Raw genomic sequence first — 23,344 nt, 5'->3', positions numbered from 1 at the left:
GGCATGTCACGGGGCCTTCGCTTTTAAGCCCATGACAAAGTGGTACCAAAGCCCAGTCGAAGTTGGGAAAGGGACTCGAGAGCCGGTGTAAGACCAGAAAATTTTTGAGAAAACTTTTAAGTGTTTTGAAAATAATTCTTGAAAGGTTAATATAAACTAAAGGTTTATAAGAAAATTTAAAAATTTAATTTTGTAGGTTCAAAACTACTGGGATTTGGACCTTGGTTTAATACCAAAAATATCCAAAATTCGCTATTTATGGAAAACGGATCTAGTACTTGAATCTAGTTCATAGGTAAAACTGAGGTTTGAATAAAAGATATATATATATATATATATATATATATATATATATATATGGGATGAATTTTGGTAATTAGATCTGGATCACAAAAAGATCCAAATTGGATATGGATCCCAAGATTCAAGATTCAAAATCCAAAATCCAAATTGATTTCAGTATGTGTATGGATCAATGTACATAGGACTGGATCCAACATGGATCCAGACTTTAATGAGATAAATTAAAATAGAGGTAATACTAGATATAAGATTTAATATGGATCTTATAAAATTATTACATACATAGGTTAGATTTTAAAGCATTGAATACGTATATACATGTTAATAAATCAGAGAGAAAGAATGGACGTTAAAGAGAGGATGGAGGCATTCTCTCAAATGGACCCCACTTGAATCAAAGAAAAGAAAAAAAGATAAGAAAGTTTTTAATAAAGCCAAAAATATTTTGTTTAAGATGGTGGGTTGTGGTAAATGAAGGGGTTACAATAGCTAACAAAGGTGGGTTGAACAACACCTGCATTCACGTGAATGGGGAAAGTTACAAAGCATGTGAATATATATAATCATACCAATTTTTATTGGGCTTCAGCGCAGTTAAAAAATAAAATAAAAGAGCAGTCCTAGCCCAGCCCTGATTCCATATGAAATAGATGTTTATCCATTTTTGTAGCCCAGTCCTAGCCCAGCCCTGACTGCAGCAAATAGTTTGATTTGTCCATAGGAAATAGATTTCTATTAATAATTGTAGCCATTTTTTATTTTATCTCAAAAAAATTTTGTGGGTGGGGGGGTGGGGGGGGCACTGCCCCCCAACCCCAGACTATCAAACCAAATTTTTTTTTTTGCTACACCCCTGTTTGCCCCCCCCCCCCTCTCACATGAATCCTAGCTACGCCCCTGGGTAGTAGCGACGACCGTTAGCCGGATTCACAGCCAATTATTAGTGTCCAATCAGCGAAACATTGATTCAAGGTAGGTACTTCTTCTTAAGTATGTGTGTATGAAAATTTGGTTCCATGAAATATTGATTGTCCATGTGAATTTTCAAAAATACTCATTTCAGCCATATTGTGGTTTGACATAAAAAGTTGAGTGGGTTTGACAATTTTCTGTTTTATGATGAAATTTTTCTAAAGTCTCATTTTTTATCAGCCCTGTTAATAGATGTCAAATATTGAACTGTTATCTACTGATTTTTTTTCTGTTGAATATGACTTTCATTTCCTTTGACAGCACATGTTATGTTGGAAATCAAAATGATTAGGGGGTAATTCCTTTAAAATGATTTGTGATATCATTAATCGGTAAAATAAGCACACATTTAGATTTATGTTATGCATGTAAGCACAGACCATTTGGTTGAAAGATTTTGATATTGTACGGGCTTTTATGTGAATGCGAATGAAAGAAAGGAAAAAAAAACCAAGACTATACTTAAATCATTTTTTATTGTTTAGTTATTTAGATGTTTTCTTTCGAGTAAAAATGGCATTTGGCGATATATGTGAAGTTTGCGTTCTCATAAACAGTCCAGGTTGAGTTTTAGAAAAAAAAATGTGTGCAAAACGTGATTTGGCTTGAAATAACAATTTTCAATAAATTGGGCTTATAAAAAAAAAAGTCACTCGTGGCTGAATGTTAAAACGGAGTTCTAGCAAAATCGGATTGGTTTTCTTTATGTTCATTTTAAATCAGTGGCATCATCCAAGGTATTATAAATAAATAAATAAATAAATATATATATATATATATATAATTTGACATAAGTGTTTTGTGAACTATATAGTGACCTGCAAGTTGAGATTTGGATTTTTTATGAAAAATGATTTATATGCATGACTTTAAACTTTTGTCGATGATCTTAAAGTATTAGTTATGAAAAATGATATGATCAAATTATATATATATGATATGTTTTGGCTTAGAAAATAATCCCAGTTTATAAAATGGACTTTTGCTTAAGATATAAGTTTTGATGAAATACGGTCACATTTGTTTTGCCTAAGTGATTTTTAAACTGTATATTTTTATTAAGTAAAAGACTAAGGGTTATGTTAGCTTCGTATATATATTGTGTATTTTTACCATAACTCTGATGAATTTTTTTGATATATTATAAATGTGATTTGAAGAATGTGAAACAACAAAAGAGTGCGCTTATTCAATTAAGAAAAGATATTTATATGTGTGATGTGTATTATTTGACAACCAAATGGATAGTGTTAATTGATAAGTGCAACGAAAGTATGTGCATTATTTTTAGACACTTTTGCGAAATGTCAAAATTGACTTACAAGGCAGTGAGAAAGGCCATATGTGCTCAAAACCTTTGAAAAGGAATTGTAATGTTCGTGCTCCAAAGTGGTGGCCAATAACTATATGATAAGTTAAAAGAAAATCATGCATACTTGTGCCCTATAGAGTCCATTGTAAGTCTGAAAGTAATGTTTAAGCGTGTATGTGTAATATCGTGTATTTTCACACTTATTTAAATTTGAAGATTTTTGAAAATTTGGCAAGTCTGAGAAAAAATTGGTTGAGGCTCAGTTTTTAGACTGATGTCTTTAAGTCTGGGCTTGGCCCAGGTCCCATCGACAAGGTCGTAACAAGACAATCGAAGCGAGATAAAGAGTTTTATTTTTGACATTTAAATTCAAGCGAAATTCGAGCAAAATTCCAGTTATTTTTTTGCAAGATTCAGAATTTGATATTAGTGTAATATGTTGTTGGATGTATCTCAAAATTCTGAGTGCAACGATATTTTATTTTCCTTGATTTGGGCTTATGGTTGGCTCGAAAATCATGTTTTTTCAACAAATTATGCAGTTTGTTGAAATAGATCCGGAGTTAGATCGGGTTGGATTTGATGCATACGATCCAAATTATTATAGATTTTGATCTTATTTAAGACCTACTTAAATCTGGATTTAATCTAGATCTTGATCTATTTTTGTTTTGGTTATGGGTTTGGATTTTTAGATCTAGATCCGAATCTGAATCCAAGCCCCACATTTTTTCAGCTTTAAATTCAATATAAAGCTTTAATTTTGGGTTTAATAAGGTTAGGGAGCCTTTTGGATTAATTTGGCTATTTTTAGAAGTTTTTAGATAATTTTAATTAATATTTAATAATTAATTAATTTTATTATATTAATTCCAAAAATTAAATTTAAGGCTGAGTAGGACTTCTTAAAAGAGTCTTCCTACTTACCAAAGAATGATTAAGAAGATTTGAGAAAGAGTTTTAAAAGAATTAGGAAGTTTTAGAAAAAGGTCAACGAGAATTTATTTTTTTAAAACAAGTTTGGCATCTTGGGAGAGAGTTCTCATATTGGGAACTCTCCAGCCCTTTTTGTAAGAGCTGAAGAATAGGGGAACGTCACCCCCTCTCCCTCACTTTATAAAAGAAAAACAAAAGAAGGGAAAGAAAGAGGGGAAGAGAGAGAGAGAGAGGAGGAAAGAGAGGAAGGAGGAAGAAGAAGAAGGACAAGCCTTCTTCTTCAGCCATGAACCCTTTTTCACCATCGTTTTATTTGATTCTCTCCTGTTCAAGCACAAGGTACGGGTCTCTTCTCTTGAAGCAAGTGAGACATCGATAACTGATTCGATTTCCATGCATGCGTTTTTGGTTCTTTTCTCTTTTTCTTTAGAATAAATTTATATTTAGATTAAAACAGAATCTTTATTTGTTGTATAAATATTCTTTTAAAGCTTGCATTTGATAAAAAAATTGTTTTTCATGAATGGTCCATTTTGTGAACTACTAGATGCACGAAAGCATAAATCTATATATATGTGTACCCTCAATCACGAATCTGCATGTTGATGCTAACCTAATTATATATTTACATAGACAGGTACTCTTGGAAATGGATGCATGTACAGGTTCTCTTTTTTGTACAGGCATACATAACTGAGTTATAGTTAATGTATGCTTATTCGGGCACCGGTGGGCAATGAAAATTCATGTAGCCCCAATCTGGATATGCATTATGCAGGCACCATTAAAACTTACATACTTGGGTTGTTCCCTTTCAAAATGAGCATAGACATAAAGCAAAGGGGTTTCAAGGCTTTTTTAAAAAAAAAAATTAAAACCTCCAGCCAACAACCAGTAGGCTGGGTGCAGGCCTTGTTTTAGACCGAGCGGACTGTCAGCCGGCTGGGCATGAATCGGAGATATAGTAACTTTAAAAAAAGGTAAACCAGTTGTGAAACTGTGGGAGCTCCAGCCGGCATGCAGTCGGAGCTGTGGGCAGCCATCCCCAGCCGATCGGCTCGGCTGGGCTGAGTGACTGACCCAGCCGACTGGGTCGGTTGGGTCACATGTATTAAAAAAAAAATATTTTATATTCATGTTTTTTTTTATGAGGATGGGCTGCCCAGCCCTGATAGCACCTACACAGGCCCGGGCTAGGCCTGTGCTTGGGCTGTCAGGCCCAGCCGATGGGTTCAGTTGGGCTGGCTCGGCTAACCCGGGGCTGGCAGGGTCTTGCCAGACCCAGTCCAGCCTTGAGCAGGACTGGGACATGCCTGGCAGCCCATTCATAGGCCCGACCTGGGGTCAGTCCAAAATAAACCTAGCCGACCAGGGTCGGCTGGGCCTGTTTAGAACCCCAACCGACTAGGTCGACTGGGTGTGAACCCCTTTATATATATATATATATTGAAAAAGTCACTCCATTTCGGACCAATTCCTAGTGCTAGGCGATTTGGATTGATTCAAAATCCTTGTTTTGTTAATGGAGCCTAGTGAGACTAGGGGTGGCAATCGGGTCGGGTTGGCGGGTTGGCGTGTCAGCATACCTCAACCCGAACACGACCCGTTTATTAAACGGGTCGGCTGTGGCAAACACGAACCCGACCCGTTTAATAAACGGGTAACCCGACACGACCCGCCAACCCATTTAATAAATGGGTTGGGTCGGGTAAACGGGTTTTCAGGTTGGCGGGTCGGGTTGACGGATCGGGTTGTCAGGTAGGCAGGTTGGCGGGTCGGGTTGACAGGTTGACGGGTCGGTTGGCGGTCGGGTTGACGGGTCGGGCAGACGGGTTGGCGGGTCGGGTTGGCGGGTTGACCCACCCGCCTAACCCGTTTATTAAACGGGTCAGCCGGGTTGGCATACCCCCAACCCGAACCCGACCTGTTTAATAAACGGGTTACACGGGTCGACCCGTTTATTAAGCGGGTTGGCTTAAGCCCAACCCGAACCCGCCTAAGAGGCGGGTTGGCGGGTCGTGTCAGAAATTGCCACCCCTAAGTGAGAAAAAGGTGTTAGATTTCAGGACAATCAAAAGGGGGTTTGTTTTGAAGCATCCCTACATGGCGTAGCCCGATAGTGGAATCGTTTAGTTAAAATTCATAAGATCATAAGTATAAGTGATCCCCATAAGATATTTATTTCTGGTCTAATCGTGTGTTATTGATATCGAACGATTGATTCTAATTCTATAAACCAAACCTATACCTACAAATACCTATAGCTATAGAAATAGAAGAGAGAACAAACGTTGTGTGTGTGTGTGTACAGGTGTTTGATTCTTGTTTTACAAAAGAAAATTTTAGCATGAGTTGTGTATGTATTGATGTGTATGTCTGTTCAAAAAGGGAATGCAGAGAGGTTACACTGATTCTTTATTTTTATGTCATGTTTAAGTGTTTAATGAGTTTGTATATAATGATTTGTTTAGCAGAATACTTAGCGAATGTTTATGTACCCTGTCATGCCTGGTTGCAATGAAAGCATGATACCTATGTTGTGAAAATTGGTTAGGGATGCATCTATGTTAGCAATATGACAAAAACGGATTATGGGTGCTACCATGATCTAGTTAAACATGTATACAAATTTTCTATTTTCTTAGCCATGTTTCAAAAGAATACATTTTGAATGTGATTCACATGATGAGCTTGTGCATAATGCATGAGTATATATATATGAGACTCATAGGAACCTACCTGTGTACAACTGACTGAGTCAATGGCTCCAGTCGAGTGGGGCTCAGTTGGGGCTGCACACAATCGTAATAAAAAAAAAAAAGCTTGTGTAGGAGGGGGTGTGTCTTGCTACAACCAGCTGATTGGGTTCAGTTAGGTGGGGTTTGAACCCCAACCGACAGGGTCGGTTTGGCCTAATAGTACTCCATCAAGAACATGCACTTTTAGCACTTGGCTTGTGAAATCTGGCATTTTAATCTCTCTATACATATTGAATTTCAAGAATGTACTATGTATATGTACTTTGATTTCACTACATGTTAAGATTGGAATTGTTTATATATTTGATGTGACATGCTTAAGCATCATACTATGATAAAGTTTGCTTCAAGGGCATGGGCATAGATAAGATTTATATGTATTTTGTATGTACATAAATGCATGAATGCTCACTTGTCCAACTTAAGATGAATCATGAATAGAAAAATGTTTGTGAAATGATCACATAAAGGTATATGCACATGAATACCGAGTACATGCACATGAAGGTGGTATATCAAGCACAGGTTAAATTTGCATATATGAATGTGCATTTAGAAAGCATGTGGTTTATTTCCTATATGGCATGTTGTTATGGTTTTTGCATATAGTGCATCAATGATCAAAATGAATCATTGTGGGTTGGGTGGGCCTCGAGCCGTGGTTTGCTCCTTTATTTATTTTAAATGCATCACAAAAATCACATTAATATTTTGTACTGCATTGTAGTGTTCTATGTGTTTCTACGGGCGAGAGTCTCATGATGGCTCTCGTAGGGGTAGATGTGAGTTGTTGCCTTTATTTACATGCTGAATTACAAATTAAAGAAATATGATAATAATAATCTAATAAAAATAAAAGAATAGTGTAATGTACTTTCTAAGATATCTCATCGGGAGTACGAGACTCTTGGAGTTTCGTTTTTGGGGGACCTTGAGGATAAAAAAACTTTGTGTGCGCTATTGTTACCCCTGAACCCGATATTGAGGTTTTTTGTTCTGACCACGGTTTTAGGGAGAATCTACCACTTTTCCTGAGGGTGGTGTGTAGACATAATTGTTATTTTGGTATACCAAGAAAAGTGACACTTGTGGATGGGTGGTTCCTGGTGTCTCTGACATTAGATGGGTGGTCTAATGTTCCGAAGGTTATTTCAATCGAGATCTAAGTTTGGAACCTAGTAATAAAATACAAATTGTGTACTAAGCTACTTTGGAAACATAACTTGACCTCGGGGTTTTTACCTGTTTGGTGTATCCGCAGGCAACGGTAATTAAAAAGATGAACTTAAATTGTATGTATTTAATAAGGACATGCATATGAAAAAAAATTCTTAATAAAAGGTAATAATTTACTCATACTTTACACTGAAGCCATGTATATTTCTGCTATGCATTAGATCATGCATGTTTATATGTTCTATTAACTGTTAAATGGTGGTGAACGCTTAATGTTGTTCCTTAATGCATGTTAAATGATTGTATTGCTTAAATTGTGATCTTTGTTACTTATTAAGTGTTCTCTCATACTTAATAATTGTCTCTAATACATGAATACTTAATTGAATTATGAATTTATCATAATTGCATACCTCTAAAAATATTGTAGGAATTCTTATATGTATTCTTTATGCTCATTTAATTCATTAGAGGGATTCGTACGCAGAATTCCTTAGATTTATGACACCCTATTTCTGTAGTTTTTCGTAGCCGCAGAGGATCAGTGAAGTGACTCACTTTGGGGGAAGCTACGAGTACTACACGTTTGTTAGACCGCTTCATAGATGGACATTGTGGCTCTGCTTTTCTTTACTTTTTCTTTACATTTAATTGTGTATGCACTTTGAATTTTCTTATGCAATTGTCTCAAGACTATCATTAATTATTCAATAAAAGTTTTGTTTGGTTTGGTATGGATGATAAATGTAAGATCCCTTGTGGTTGGTTGGGTTATCCAATGGTGAATGGAACTGTAACGGCCCCGAGTCTCTAGGAATGTTTTCACAATGATTTAAAAAAAAAATCTGCATTTTCAAGGGGTACGAGTTGGGGTCGTTACAGTATGTCATGAGAATTAACTAATTAAGAATGTGAATGTTTGTTCTCATTTTGTTTATAATGAGAGAGTAAGTGGTATAATTAGCTTTATGGGGTATTATAAAGCACAGAGAGTTGCTTCTCCAGCTATGGAGATAGGGGATCATTACCACCGGTGCCATATGGTGGTAGTGAATAAGGCTTCAACTGAAGAAAATATTGGTATATCAGGTTGAGGGTGTTGTTATTTCTCTCTCGATAAGTTTAGTCACTCACTTATGGTCGAAAAGGATGTGCAAGACCAAGATAATAAGACACAAATTGTTTGAATGTACCCATTGGTCATGTCTCCAATTCGTATATTGTTTGTCGTAGCCATAGAGATTGTTAACAAGAGGAACAAAAGTGTAATGTGCATTCTGGTAAAAGTATCGCATGCATCATTTAAAAAATATCACCTAAATGAAAGAATCTTAAGCCACTCATGTCATAGATGAATACTCTACTGCATTGGTAAGTCATGCATAAGTATTGAAGTAAGTTTTTCAATGGTTTTGTGATTTATTAATGCCTTGATATGTGTTTATGTTTATAAAATGATGTATTTATCAATGCCTCGATATTTGGTTATTTTTGCAAAAATGATGTTTCATGTATGCCTACTTTCATATACGTACTTTGTCATTGCATTCCTACTGGAGTGTTGTTTTGACCCCCTATATAATTACAGGAACTGAATGAATTATTGGGATGATGACAGAGAGTTGTGGTGAAATTTGGAAGCCATTCCATTTTCCTTTTCTGAATACTGGATTTTGAAACTTTTGCTATTTGGTTTTATGAACTTTAGTAATGAACAATACCCTATGTGCTATAATGAAAGTTTATATGGATATGTTTATTTTTTTATAAAATCCAGTACTAATGTGATTGACCATAACTCACTCAAGGTTTTTTATCCAAAATGTTGAAAGATGTTTCTGCTGACGAAAAAAAATTACTCAAAATTTTTAGGTTAAAAATCTTGGGGTGTTACAGCCAGTGTCGAGCGAACCATGGATAATCGTTGATCATGTCTACAAAGATGATTGAGTCGCTTTTCAATGGAACTTGCAATCAGAAGTAGAAAGAGATTATTTCAGGGAGTCAGGTTGCTCACTAGAAGAGTTCATGATGTTGCCATGCTGATAGATGCTATGATCAATGTGGAGCAATTGGTTAATGATGCAAGCACTGCTTTTCTAATGCTTGATCATGAGATCAAGTTTGCAGTGAAAGGAGTGGAGGACTTTGTGGATAGTCTTACCACCAAAATTCAAAGATCTGCTAGAGAGATTCAAAACCATGGCTAAAGAAATGGTTGAAATTTGCATAAAGAATGACCAGTTAGATCGACGGTTGAGAATTGTCTTAACTGGAGGAAATGTGGCACATGGGAAAAAAACGCATATCAAATTGCCTAAACTTGAAAAGTACAATGGTACTCACAATTCAAAGAACCTTAAGAATTTTATTTACTTGATGGAGCAGTACCTCGATATTGCAGGAGTCTAGGAAGATGCAGACATATTGCATACTGCAACAATATACTTTGTAGTTGATGGGATGTTGTGGTGGAGACGCCGCCTAGGCAATGTTGTGTGTGGTCTCGTTTTGGTGAATTTGTGGGATGATTTGAAGAGAGAATTGTGCAACCACTTATGGATAAAGAATGAGGAAAGATTGGCATGAAACAAGTTAATGACTTTGAAGCAAATTGGATCAGTTCATGACTATGTCAAGACTTTCACCTCATTGATGTTGGACAATGAGGATATGACTGATGAAGACCATAAGTACCAATTCATGTATAGATTACAGGGATGGGCTGCTATGGAGCTGAATCGACAGGAGCCTCTAAATCTCACTTCAGCATTTACTATTGTATAACAATTAGCTAAGGTTGATTGAAACGACACGGCATTTCAAGGCAGAGCATTCATAAATGACTATAACAACAACAAGAGGGATAATAGAAATAATGACTAAGGAGATAATGCTGGCAATGGGAACCAACAAAGTGATAACCAACAAAATCATGGCCGACATGATAGGTAGAACAACTATTGAGGGCAAAACTATCATCATCGTGACTATTATCACTGTCATGATGATCACTAGGCGAATCAGTGTCCCCAAAGGAATCATGGTCAAGGGAAGGCAGATAATTGTGTGCTCAGCACTGCGAACATCGTTCAAGCTGAAGAGGGGTGTGTCATGGCAGAAGCACCGATTGTGGGAGTCATGCAAATGATGAATATAGTGAAGGTGACACCTATCGTCGAACCACTCATAAGCAAATATATGATGTACTTGGAAATCTTTCTGATAAAAAACTTATAAAGGCCTTGGTAAACACGGGTGTGACACACAACTTTGTTTCTCTTGAAGAAGCAGAATGACTGGGATTGCATTGGGAAAAGAATGATAGTCAGATGAAAGTGGTTAACTATGAAGCCAAGTCAATATACAATGTTGTCCATGCGCCGATACAAATTTTGAGTTGGTCTGGATGGGTAGACTCGATGGATGATTTCAAGGTCATCCTTAGAATGAAATTCCTATGAATCAACAAGGCAATATTAATGCCTCATCTAAATGTTATCAGTTTTGAGGATGAGAAACAACCTTGCATGATCGCCACACTGCTTGTAGAAAAGCCTTGCGAGCATTTGGTGACCATACTCCAACTGAGAAAAGGTCTAAAGAGTGGTGACAAGACCTTCCTTGTGATGATCCGAGAAGTAGAAGAAGTAGGAGATGTTGATATCCCAAGGACTCTAATGCATGTATTGAAGAAGTTTGGTAATGTAATGTTTGTTGAACAATTAAAGAAGATACATCTGTGTTATGAAGTACACTATCAGATTGAGTTAGTGTCGGGTGCACGACCACCCGCGATGGTACCATACTCCATGGTGACTACTGAGTTAGAGGAATTGTAGAAGCAACTTGATGGCATGCTTGAAGCTGAGATTATTTGAATATCCAAAACACCCTTTGGAGTGCCCATGTTGTTTCAGGCAAAGCGATGGGTCAAAGCGCTTGTGTATTGACTACCAAGCATTGAACAAATTGACGGTAAAGAATAAGTATTTGCTTCCTTTGATCGCGAACTTGTTTGATCAACACAAACATGCACGAATTTTCTCGAAGTTAGACTTGAGATCAAGTTATTGGCAAGTAAGAATTATGAAGGAAGATGAAGCCAAGGCCACGTGTGTGACACGCTATTGGGCATTCCAGTTCTTTATGATGCCATCAGGCTTGACGAACACACCTACAACCTTCTCTACTCTGATGAAGAAGATATTCTACTTGTTCCTTGACAAGTTCATCGTGGTTTACCTGAACAATATAGTTGTGTACAACAACTCGATGAAGGAGCATGTTCAATAGCTTTAGAATGTGTTTCAAACTTTGAAGGATAATGAGTTGTACATAAAGCGGGGAAAATGTTCATTCAGTCAAAATAATGTATACTTCCATGGTCATGTTGTGGAAGGAGGCATGATAAAGATTGATCACAAGAAGGTCAAGGTCATTCAAGAGTTGGAGTCGCTTTTCATAGTTCTTGAGTTACATTCTTTCTTGGGTCTCACCAATTACTATTAGTGATTCATTCAAGGATATTCACTGATTGTCGTCTCGCTCACTTATCTGCTAAAGAAAGATAGGTCATTGTTATAGATTGATGCTTGTCTGGAGGACTTTGTGAAGCTTCAGCGAACCTTGACAAAATAGTTTGTATATAGTTACTTGATTGCCAAAAGTCATTCAAGTATAGATCGATGTGTCTAACTTTGCAATTGGAGGGGTGTTGCTACTGGAAGGACATCTCATTGCTTTTGGAAGCAGGAAGTTGAATGACGTTGAGCGACGCTACACAGTGCATGAGCATGAGTTGTTATTTATAGTGCATTGTCTCTATGTGTGGAGACATTACCCTTTAGGGTCGCAGTTCGTTGCGCAGACTAACAATGTTGAGATGAGTTATTTTCAGACCCAGAAGAAGCTAAGTCTAAGACAAGCCCGCTGACAGGAGTTTCTAGTAGAATTTGATATGGTCCATGAGTACAAGTTAGGGACAACCAATGTTATTTCTGATGCCTTGAGTCAGAAGGAGAAACTTGCAGTGTTGCACAGAGAAAAAAGGCAGTATTAACAAGCTGATAAGCAATCTTCTCGAGCAAGTTAATGATCTGATGGCATGATTGCTTGTCATTTTGGTGAAAGAAGGAAAAACTCAGAGGTTCTATTTAGAAGATGATCTGTTACGCACCACTGAGGATCGATTGTACATCCTGCGGTGGAGTATTCTACAGAGGCACTTGATGTAAGACTACCATGACACGCACTGGGTTGGTCACTCAGGGAAGCAAAGGATGTTGGCGTTATTAGAGCACACATACTACTGGCTGCAGATGTGTGATGATGTTGATAGATATGTGTGCACTTGCTTTATTTATCGGCAAGATAAGGTCATGAACCAGAGACTAATGAGATTATTAGAGCCATTTCTAATGTGAGTCATTTGTGGGAGTGTGTCACCATAAACTTCATTGTCAACTTGCCTACTTCATAGGGGTGAAACTCAATTCGTGTGGTTGTGGATAGATTTTTGAAGTATGTTGTCTTTGTACCTACCCCTGCTACTTGCTCAGTTGTTGACACTGTGAAGTTGTTTGTGCGGCATGTGGTGAATCATTAGGGAATCCTAGAGAGCATTGTCAATGATCGCGATGCTCATTTCACTGGAAAGTTTTGGCGAGAGGTATTCCGCTTGATAGGGACAGACTTGCACTTTAACACCAGTTTTCATCCCCAAACTCATGAGTAGACCGAGCAGATCAATGGCATGCTGGAGAAATATCTTTAGCACTTTTGATCATGCATAATTTTTATGCATAATTTCATACATTTTCATGCACGATCATGTGCGATAAATGCTTAAAAATGCTTGTTTGCAAAGGTTTTCATGGCTTTTATCAAAATTATAATTTGAACAAATTGAGCCTTTTTGGAGTAATTTGGAGAAACTAATTAAGTTTTTAGAAAATATTTTTATAGGAGAGAGGTCTTTTGAAATATTTAAAATTTTATGCTTTTTTTGAAAGATTTTTTGAAAACGTAATTAGAAAACTATAAATAGTTGTTTTTGAGAAAGAGGGGACGCTTTCCCCTCTTGGATCCTGTGCCCCCCCCCACCACCACCACCACCACCACCACCCCTTATCTCTCCTCTCTACCTCTTCTTTTCCCCTTTTCTCTTCTCAAACCAGTTTTCTTCGCCGCTTTTCCTTCTTCTTCTTTTTTCTTTTCTTTTCTTCTAAACCTCGTTGTCACCGGTTCTTCTTATCCCTATCATCGGAGAGCTTGGAGGTTCGTTTGATAGCAATGAAAAATCTGCTTCTTCTTCTCAACCCGTCTGTCGGAGGTAAGTCGTGTAGGTAAACCTCTTCTCCCCCATCTATGTAGTACTTAGGATCATTGTGCATCGTAGTTGTTGTTGTTTTATCATCCTCATCGCATATAGCATAGATTTGTTTGTCGTTTTAGCGTAGGATGGAGTAAAATATATTTGTTTTGAGTACATCGCATTGCCATCCCGTCGGTGTGAGAACGAGACCAGATCTGCCATTATCGACAGATCTGGCCATTGATCATCTTGACTTAAAGTAAATCTCACTCCACAGTCAAGCCATGTTGCAATCCGGAATTCCTTCTGTTGGTTGCAGCTCAGTTTGCCGACATCGCTTCACCCGTCACTCACATCGAGTATCCACAGCGTGTTCCATTAAGGTCAATCACGCACCAGCGTGATTGACGTTAATGAACTTTTTTTTTTGGCAGTAAGTACTAATTCAATTATTCATTTGTTTGGTAGCTTAGTATCTTTATAACATTTTTTTAATTTTTGTTTTGTAGCTAGCCCTTATTTGAATGTAAGTGTTATTTAGAGTCAGCGTTTTATATTCCATTATGTTACAAACACGTGAGTTGATTAGTATAGGTTAGTAAATCAACTTAATAGCATTTTGTCTTTTTGTTTAATGGGTTCATTAGTTTTTCTTACACAACGTTGTGTTAATTCGTTTGTTTAAATAGGACGTTTTAGTTACCAGCTAAGTAGCCCTTGATTAAAGTAGTTTTTAATCGTAGATTAGCTGCTTTGCACCTTCTAGCATTGTGCAATTGTCTTATAAGTTCACGTTTTTTCCTAAGCTAATGCTAGTGTAGTATAATTCGTTAAATAGTTAGATTTTTTATGTTTTAAAATTTTTGCAGTTAGTTATTTAGTCAATTAGTCTAGACTCATTTAGTTCATGTCGTTCATTATTTAAGTGCAGGCTTTTCTTGAATTAAAAGTTAGCAATTTGTTTTTTTTTTTGTTATATTTGATTAGTTTCATTAAGTGTTAATATATTTAATTTAGCTGCACAGTTTTCCTGTTTAATTAGTTTCTTTCTAGTTATAAGTTAGCTAGTTTAGTTCACATTTTTCTTGTTTGAACTTATTTAATTTGTTACACAGTTTGTTAGTTTTAACTCCGCCTGTGTATAACTGTTTAGTTATACACTGCCGGTCCCAAGCCCGGATAAAGGAGGAGGGTTGCGGTAGGCCTGTGACAGCCAGCATAAAAACTTAGTCATACCCTATGAATATGAACCAATATGAGAATTTCGTTGGGGCGTTCCCTACTGAGCGACGCGCTGTACTCTATAGGCCCGGAGGCAGTGATAAATGGGCAAGGGTTGCTAGGTCGTCGCCCGGAAGCGACGCGTCACACCGGCGCCCGGATGTGGTGTCAAATAGGCAAGGGTTCCCTCACTTTGTTGGACGGGTGGGGGTAAAGAAGTTAGTCCAAGACCATAAAATTAGGTTAGCCACTTGGAACATAGGGTCTTTAACTGGTAAGTTGGTAGAGTTAGTAGATGTTATGTGTAGGAGAAAGATTGATATTTTATGTCTACAAGAGACCAAATGGGTAGGTGAGAAAGCAAAAGTGATAGAACCTTGGGGATATAAGATTTGGTATACAGGAATAAATAGGAATAGGAATGGAGTAGGGATTGTTATGAGTCGTGAGTTTATAGATAATGTAGTTGAGGTCCGTAGGAAGGGTGATAGGATTTTACTTATTAAATTAGTATTAGGTACGGATATTATTAATATTATTAGTGTTTATGCACCTCAAGTAGGTTTAGATGATTCCACTAAGCATCAATTTTGGGAAGATTTAGATGGAGTAGTACAAGGGATATCTTATGAAGAAAGGCTTTTCATCGGCGGTGACCTTAATGGGCATGTAGGCATTAGTAGGGATGGATTTGAGAGTATCCATGGAGGCTATGGTATAGGAGAAAGAAACGATAGTGGAGAAAAGATTTTAGATTTTGGTTTGTCCTATGATATGATCTTAGCAAACACTTGGTTTAGGAAGAGGGTGTTTCACCTAGTAACATTTAAAAGTGGGGTTAATATGAGTCAGATAGATTTTTTCGTACTTAGAAAGAGAGATAGGGGTTGTTGCATCGATTGTAAGGTTATACCGGGAGAAAGTGTAGCTACACAACATAGAGTCTTAATTTTAAATCTTAGAATTAGACAATGCCGCAAAAGGGATAGACATAGGATAGATCCTAGAATTAAGTGGTGGGCACTGAAAGGAGCTAAACAAGGAATGTTTGTAGAGCGAGTAGTTAAGGAAGTTGATTGGTTTCTCGAGGAGGATTCAGAATCTATGTGGAATAAGATAGCGGGTGGCATGAGAAAGGTGGCTAAGGAGGTATTGGGTGAGTCTAAAGGCGGTGCACCGCTAGGTAAGGATACATCGTGGTGGAACGAGGATGTCAAATTAGCTATTAAGGTTAAAAGAGAGTGTTATAGAAATCTAAGTAAAAGTCATGATAATGAGAATTTGGAGAAGTATATGATAGCAAAGAAGGAAGCTAAAAAAGTAGTTCGGAACGCGAGGGATAAGGTATATAAGGAGGTTTATGACAAATTGGATACCAAAGAGGGTGAGAAGGATATTTATAGGATTGCAAAAATGAGAGAGAGGAAATCGAGGGATCTGGGTATGGTTAGATGTATCAAAGATGAAACGCAAAGGGTTTTAGTCAAAGATGAGGAGATTAAGGAGAGATGGAAAGATTATTTTGATAAGCTATTTAATGAAAGTCATGCTCAGGATCTTGGAGACTTTTCCATTCCTTTTCATGAGATGAATCGTGACTTCATGCGCAAGATTCAAAAGAAAGAAATTGCAGAGGCTTTGAAGAAAATGAAATCAAGAAGGGCAGTTGGCCCAGATGGTATACCTATCGAGGCTTGGAAATGCTTGGGAGAGAAAGGTTTAGAATGGTTGACAAATCTTTTTAACAAGATTTGGCGGACTAATAAGATGCCTAATGAGTGGAGGAAGAGTACTTTGGTGCCTCTATATAAGAATAAGGGTGATATACAAGATTGCACAAACTATCGTGGTATAAAACTCATGAGTCATACTATGAAACTTTGGGAGAGGGTGATTGAGTCTAGGTTGAGGAAGGTTGTCATCGGAGAATCAATTTGGTTTTATGCCTGGAAGATCTACTATGGAAGCTATACATCTTCTTAGACAACTTATTGAGAGAAATAGAGAGAGGAACAAAGATTTGCATATGGTTTTTATTGATTTGGAGAAGGCTTACGATAGAGTACCTAGGGACGTTCTCTGGTGGACAATGATGAAGAAAGGTGTTTCTCTCAAGTATATTAGTATAATTAAAGATATGTATGAAGGAGTACTAACCAATGTCCGCACTTGTGGAGGGGTGACAACCAATTTTCCTATAACGGTTGGGTTACATCAAGGATCTGCTTTAAGCCCTTTCCTATTTGCTATAGTGATGGATGAGCTTACGAGATCAATTCAAGATAATGTGTCGTGGTGTATGTTGTTTGCTGATGATATTGTTTTGATTGATGAGTCTAGAGCTGGGGTTAATGCTAAGTTAGAATTATGGAGACAGACATTGGAAGCAAGAGGTTTTAAGTTGAGTAAGAGTAAGACAGAATACATGGAATGCAATTTAGTAAGCAACGAAATAGAGATGGTAGTGTAGTGAAGCTTGGTGAGAAAGAAATACTGGTGGATGATTCTTTCAAATATTTGGGATCTATCATTCAAAAGTATGGAGAAATTGATGGAGATGTAAATCATAGGATAAAGGTTGGGTGGATGAAATGGAAGAGTGCAACTGGAGTGTTGTGCGATCGTAGAATGCCATTGCGGTTGAAGGAAAAGTTTTATAGGACGACTATTAGGCCCGCTTTACTATATGGTACGGAATGTTGGGCTGCCAAGAGACATCATATTCAAAAAATGAGTGTAGCTGAGATGCGTATGCTGAGATGGATGTGTGGAAATACAATAAAAGATAAGATTCGGAACGAGGAGATACGTAAGAAGGTAGGCGTTGCACCCATTGAAAATAAGATGAGAGAAAATTGTTTACGATGGTTTGGACATATTCGACGAAGGCCTAATGATGCTCCAGTTAGAAGGATGGAGAAATGGGAAAATATATTAGTTAAAAGAGGTTGGGGTAGGCCTAGGAAGACATGGATGGAGGTGATAGGAAAGGATATGAATGCTTTGAACCTCACCGAGGACATGGCATTGGATAGAAATGAATGGAGAAGAAGGATTCATGTGGAAGACCCAGAATGATTTTCTTTGTTGGTTCATATCGCCGACCCCAATTGTTTTGGGATGAAGGCGTAGTTGTTGTTGTTGTTGTTACAGTTTGTTAGTTTTATTATTTCGTCTTTTAGTGTTTTAGTTAGTTTGTTCAGTTCTTGTTTAAATTATTTTTGTTGATTTTTATTTAACTAACCCTTAGTTTTTTGTCTAGTATTGTTTGTTTTTGTCTCATTTGTGTGTTTATGTTTTTGCAGAAAAGTGTTTAGACATGCGGTGAGCCCTCAAAAGTACCCCAAAAGAGCCTTATGTGGTACTCAAAAGGCCCTTTGAGCCCCTCAAGAAGCCCTCAACAATAAGCAAAAGAATATCAAATAAAAAAGAGGCAGAAAAAAGGGACTAGAAGCTCAGAGCACTGAAAACCCTTTCTTTCATTTTTAGTTTAGGGTGTTTATTTTATTTTATTTTATTCATTAGGTTTGTAATAAGGCACTTATTATTATTTTTATTTGTTCAAGCCCTCCGCAGAGGGCTGCACTCTCATTTATTTAATTAATTATTTTTATTTTCAAGGCAATAAAGAGTAGCTTAGTTATTTATGAAATACAAAGTATTTTTTTTGTTCCCTGAGATGACTCCACCACTCGTGCGAGCCAGCTTTTATTATTTGGTGTATGGATTGCATAAACCGTCTTTATCAAAAATATTATTTTAAAATTTTATTTCATAAAACTTACACCAACTTTATTAGTTCCAACTAGAGAGATTGGGTGGATTTGCTTAATATCACCCAATTTTGCTACAATCTCCAGAAGGGAGAGTCGTTAGGACATGTTTCATTTAAAGTTACAACAGGGCAACAACCACAGACATCTCACTCTCTTGTTGCTCAAAGATGTGGGAAAGTGCCTTATGCATACCAGTTTGTCAAGAATTGATAGGACCAGGCAGAGTTGACGCAGGCATATCTGAACAAGATGATAAAGCACATGAAGAAATGGGCGGATGAGAAGTGTTGACTTGTAGAGTTTTTCATTTGCGATAAGGTATTGGTGAAGCTCTTCCTTGAGCGAACAACTATCTTTCGAGGGCACTATCGATAACCCATTCGCAAATATAATGGTTCCTTCACCGTCACAAGTCGCGTTGGAAACTTGGCGTACAAGTTGAATTTACCAGCAAATTTTCAGATGCATCCAATCTTAATTGTTCCATAAAAATGAGGAAGATCCACAACAGAGCATACCTCAATGTGCTCTTATTTCATAGCACACACCTTCAGCAACCAACACAACGAGCAAAGAACCAGAAGTGATCATCAACTACTCCAACAACTACATCGGTGAAGTAAGAAGTAATTGGTGCAGTAGAGGGATCATTGAAGAGTGAAGCAACTTGAGAGAAAACGTCCAGTATGGGGAAGTATCATCAGCTTGTGGAGTACCATGCCAGATTGAAGCTGCGGATAGTGCCAACTTAGGTGGGGGAGTGTATTCCAGACCGCAAAGTTTTTTACTTTGTTAATTTGATGTAAATACCTCTTTGCTTTATTTAAGTGTATTGTAAATGTGATTTGCCTTAAGATCCCCCGTGTAATAAGAGATAATGAACCCCTTTGTACACGCTTTCTTTGTTATAAGAAGTTATGCATTCTTGCCTTCTTGTTCAATGCCTTCTCTCTCTTTATGCGATTGTATGTGTGTGTTTGCGCCTCTGTACCCCTACGCCCTCTAAGTGATTGCTTGTGTGCATTTGTGGTGCACAAAAGGCCTGCTTGGGTATTGGGGAGCACCAGGGCATGTCATGGGGGCCTTCACTTTTAAGCTCGTGATAGTGATAGAGGGGCATACCTTCCAATCTAGGACTACAAACGGAATGCTTCACAATTCACTATGCACTTCACAAAAATATTGATAATGCCATGTAATTAATTTAGTGTGCAATGATATTGTAAAAAAAAAACATTATTAATGGGAGCACCGGTTCAGGTCCAAGGAACCTTTTTTTTATTCACAAAAAAAAACTTGGATTTATCATGAAGATGAACAGCACCCAAAATCCATCTATAACAAATGGCCCCCGCGTGGAAGTGCCTCGCAAGAATTTCTTATGCTGTTCAATTTCTAGATGAACATGAACGACATCATTGACTGAAAAATGTAAGGGTGAACAATCAAGCTTCAAATGAGCATTTAATAGGATAAATCTGAGTTATGGCTCAAGCAGGTTGTTTTGATAACACCACTCTATTGGGGCCTCTATCCCTTAGAATGTCTGTGGGGATTTAGCGCGGCGTAACTATGGGTGTCAACGGGTAAGGTATGACCCAACCCGTACCAAGTCCGGTAGGATCAGGGTTTTGTAATAAAGGATGGGGTCTGATTAACTATCCAGGTCGGACCCGTGAGGTCTGGTTATGATATGGGCTGGGTATGGTTTATGAAATTTTACAGCAATCCTGGGTCCAACCCGAGTTTCGATTATGATTTTCAATTTTGCGATGCAAAAAATTTAAATAATATTATTTTGCCAGGCATGGACTAGGTCCAGTTTATGTAATCTTTATCAGATCCAGGTATGTTTTTTCTTATGAAAGATCCAGGTATGTTTTTTCTTATGAAAGATCTGGTTAGAACTAGATCCGGACTTCATACCAAGCATCAGATCCAGTTTTGAACTCACCCATTTTGGCAGGGGTCCCACCCGTTGACACCCCTAAGCTGAACTAACCAATAGGCCTATTGGAACCAGCAGGTGAATCCGGTTATATTTACCATATGAGCTTCAAGGTGGGTTGGTTAGATTCGAGACATGAGTTCCCAACGCTGACCCAGGAAATGTGAGTCCATTTCATTTAAGTCCCAGGATCCATTTGAAATTCACCAACCCAGAGCTTCAATGTTCATTTTTTTTATAACCCGAAGAAACCTCACCCGGCACAAAAACCTGGTCGTGCTGGATCAGCCTGCCATACGTACGGCGGTCATGCCGGCAGCATAAAACTCCGAGACTAGGACCCCTGCCCCCGGGGCCTATGCTACGTGTTGGCTTGTGCAGAGGGGCGATGCCCATGAGAATTGAACCTTGACAGCCCATCTAGCAGCCAAGGCCCCACCCCACTACGCCATCTCCCCTTGGGGCGACCTTCAATGTTCCCATTAGAAGACTGAAATTTGGTGTATGCAAGGTGACACATAAAATGCCAAAAACCCATTTAAATTATTCCAGTGTCCTCACTACCATACAAATAATGATAAAAGATGCAGAATATTTTCATGTGTCATTTACATTTTTTTTTAGAAATATGAATAGGTGAGATTTAATTTTTTTTTTGGAGGCCTTAACTATATTCATTTAAAAAGGTAACACATGAGAGAGGTGTGGACCACCCGCAGAGGCCCACATCTAATTTAGAGGCTTGGTTCTCCTCATAGCAGAGGCATGGTCCTCACCCACACTAAGCATTTGAGGCCTAAATCATTTCTAGCCGTTAATGGTGCAAGGGTTTAATGCCTCTAAAGACTTCTATTAAAACAGACAAAAAATCACTTCATATGACATATGATGACGTAGGATCAAGGTTGTCAACAAGGGAAACGTGTCCAGAAACGGAACCGGCAAATTCATGTGAAACAGGAAACGCTGTGTGTAATGCAAATATTAATAATATGCATGAAAAATATTAAAGTTTATTTTTTTTAAATGATATTATGATAACTAGTAATAAATACTAAATTTATTTCAACTATAAACCAATAACCAAAGTTGTTTATACTTTATGTAAATGAGTGCACAGTCAACTCACTTTTAATAAAATAATGAATATCATAAATAAAGTGTTTAAATGCAACAAATGGTTTTGTGGTTTAGAATCTTTAGATAGAATAGATTTAAAAGATAAGGTGAAAATAATATGATTATATTAAATGAGATTTCTATATTTCATTCAACTTGGGGTGTCTACACGAGTATAGCAGCATACATTTTGTGTGTAATGTGATTGCATCTAATCTCCCTTCCAAGTATTGTAGCCCATACCAGAAATCTGGAACTTTTTAACAATACAACAATCCTTTCTTCTCCCTCCTTAAGACAATATTTGCAGAAGAAGCATCATCAATGGGCAAACCTCATGTTTTAGTCTTCCCTTTCCCAGTACTAGGCCATATCACACCCCTAATAGAGTTTAATCATCGCCTGCCCGAGATAGGCTTCATTGTCACCTTCAAAACATTGAGTGTTGCCAAAAAAAAAGAAAAACATAATGGAAGCATCTCCAGAAAACATCTGTAGCGACCGTAATGAGAAGATCCGGTTTGTGACCATCCCTAATGGCCTGCTCCTGGTGAGAACCACCATGCTCTAGACAAACTATGTGACTCTATAGAGCTAACGGTGCCTGGGTCCCTAGTAGAGCTCATGAAAAGAATCAATGAGTGAAGAAGACAAGATCACTTGTGTGAAGTGGCCAAACATAAAGAAAGTTGCATTCTCGCTGCCATCAACATGGTTTCCTAGTGCTTCTACTCAGCATCCCCAAGCTAGTCGACAACTAAGTTGTAGATCCAAATGGTAATCACCCTTAAAGCTCATATGATCGGCTTGCTAGAACTACGTTTATATTTGGCATCACACAGAATCTGGTGAAGTTCATGAATTGCAACTTTTCAATTACTCCAACCAACTCTCTGAGTCCATAATTTCCATTACTAATGGAAGCATTAAAGTTCATAATAGGATCATAATATGAGGTAGAGGTCAGCCTAACCTCAGCTTGTCTGCCCTAAATAATAATAATAATAATATGAGCTTCACATAAAATATGACCAGGTTCAGTAACCATATATTTGTTTTAGGACCTGCAGGGTCTGCTCACATGGTAGTGGGCGAGAGAGGAAGGCAGTGCTAACCCCGCATTCTGAGTTTGAGCTGCAGTGTATGCTCATGCTCAAGCCAAGGCTGGATGTACCTCCTGGAGTCGGGGAGGATGCCAACGTTTTACTGGTGTTCCTATGAGGGTTCATGACTGGGTTTTCCACTGGTTTACCCCAAAAAACCAAAAAGTACTAGAACCCCAACATTTTTGTTGGTATCAGAAATTGTTCATATACTTGTGATTGAGAAATTGTGCATATTTTTAACATGGTGATTATCAGTTATGTCCTCCACACATTAACTTGTTCGTCCTAACCAACCTGACAACAGACTGCAAGGAGCATGTTCAGGTCACCGTTGCATGTGTTTTTGCTTAATCTGAACCTGCAGATGCATTTATCATCACTTGTTTAGTAGAAAACATGC

The sequence above is a fragment of the Nuphar pumila genome, chromosome 1, assembly GCF_984573655.1.
Source record: "Nuphar pumila chromosome 1, dmNupPumi1.hap1.1, whole genome shotgun sequence".
Classification (NCBI taxonomy): domain Eukaryota; kingdom Viridiplantae; phylum Streptophyta; class Magnoliopsida; order Nymphaeales; family Nymphaeaceae; genus Nuphar; species Nuphar pumila.
Note: the sequence above shows the minus strand (reverse complement) of the source record.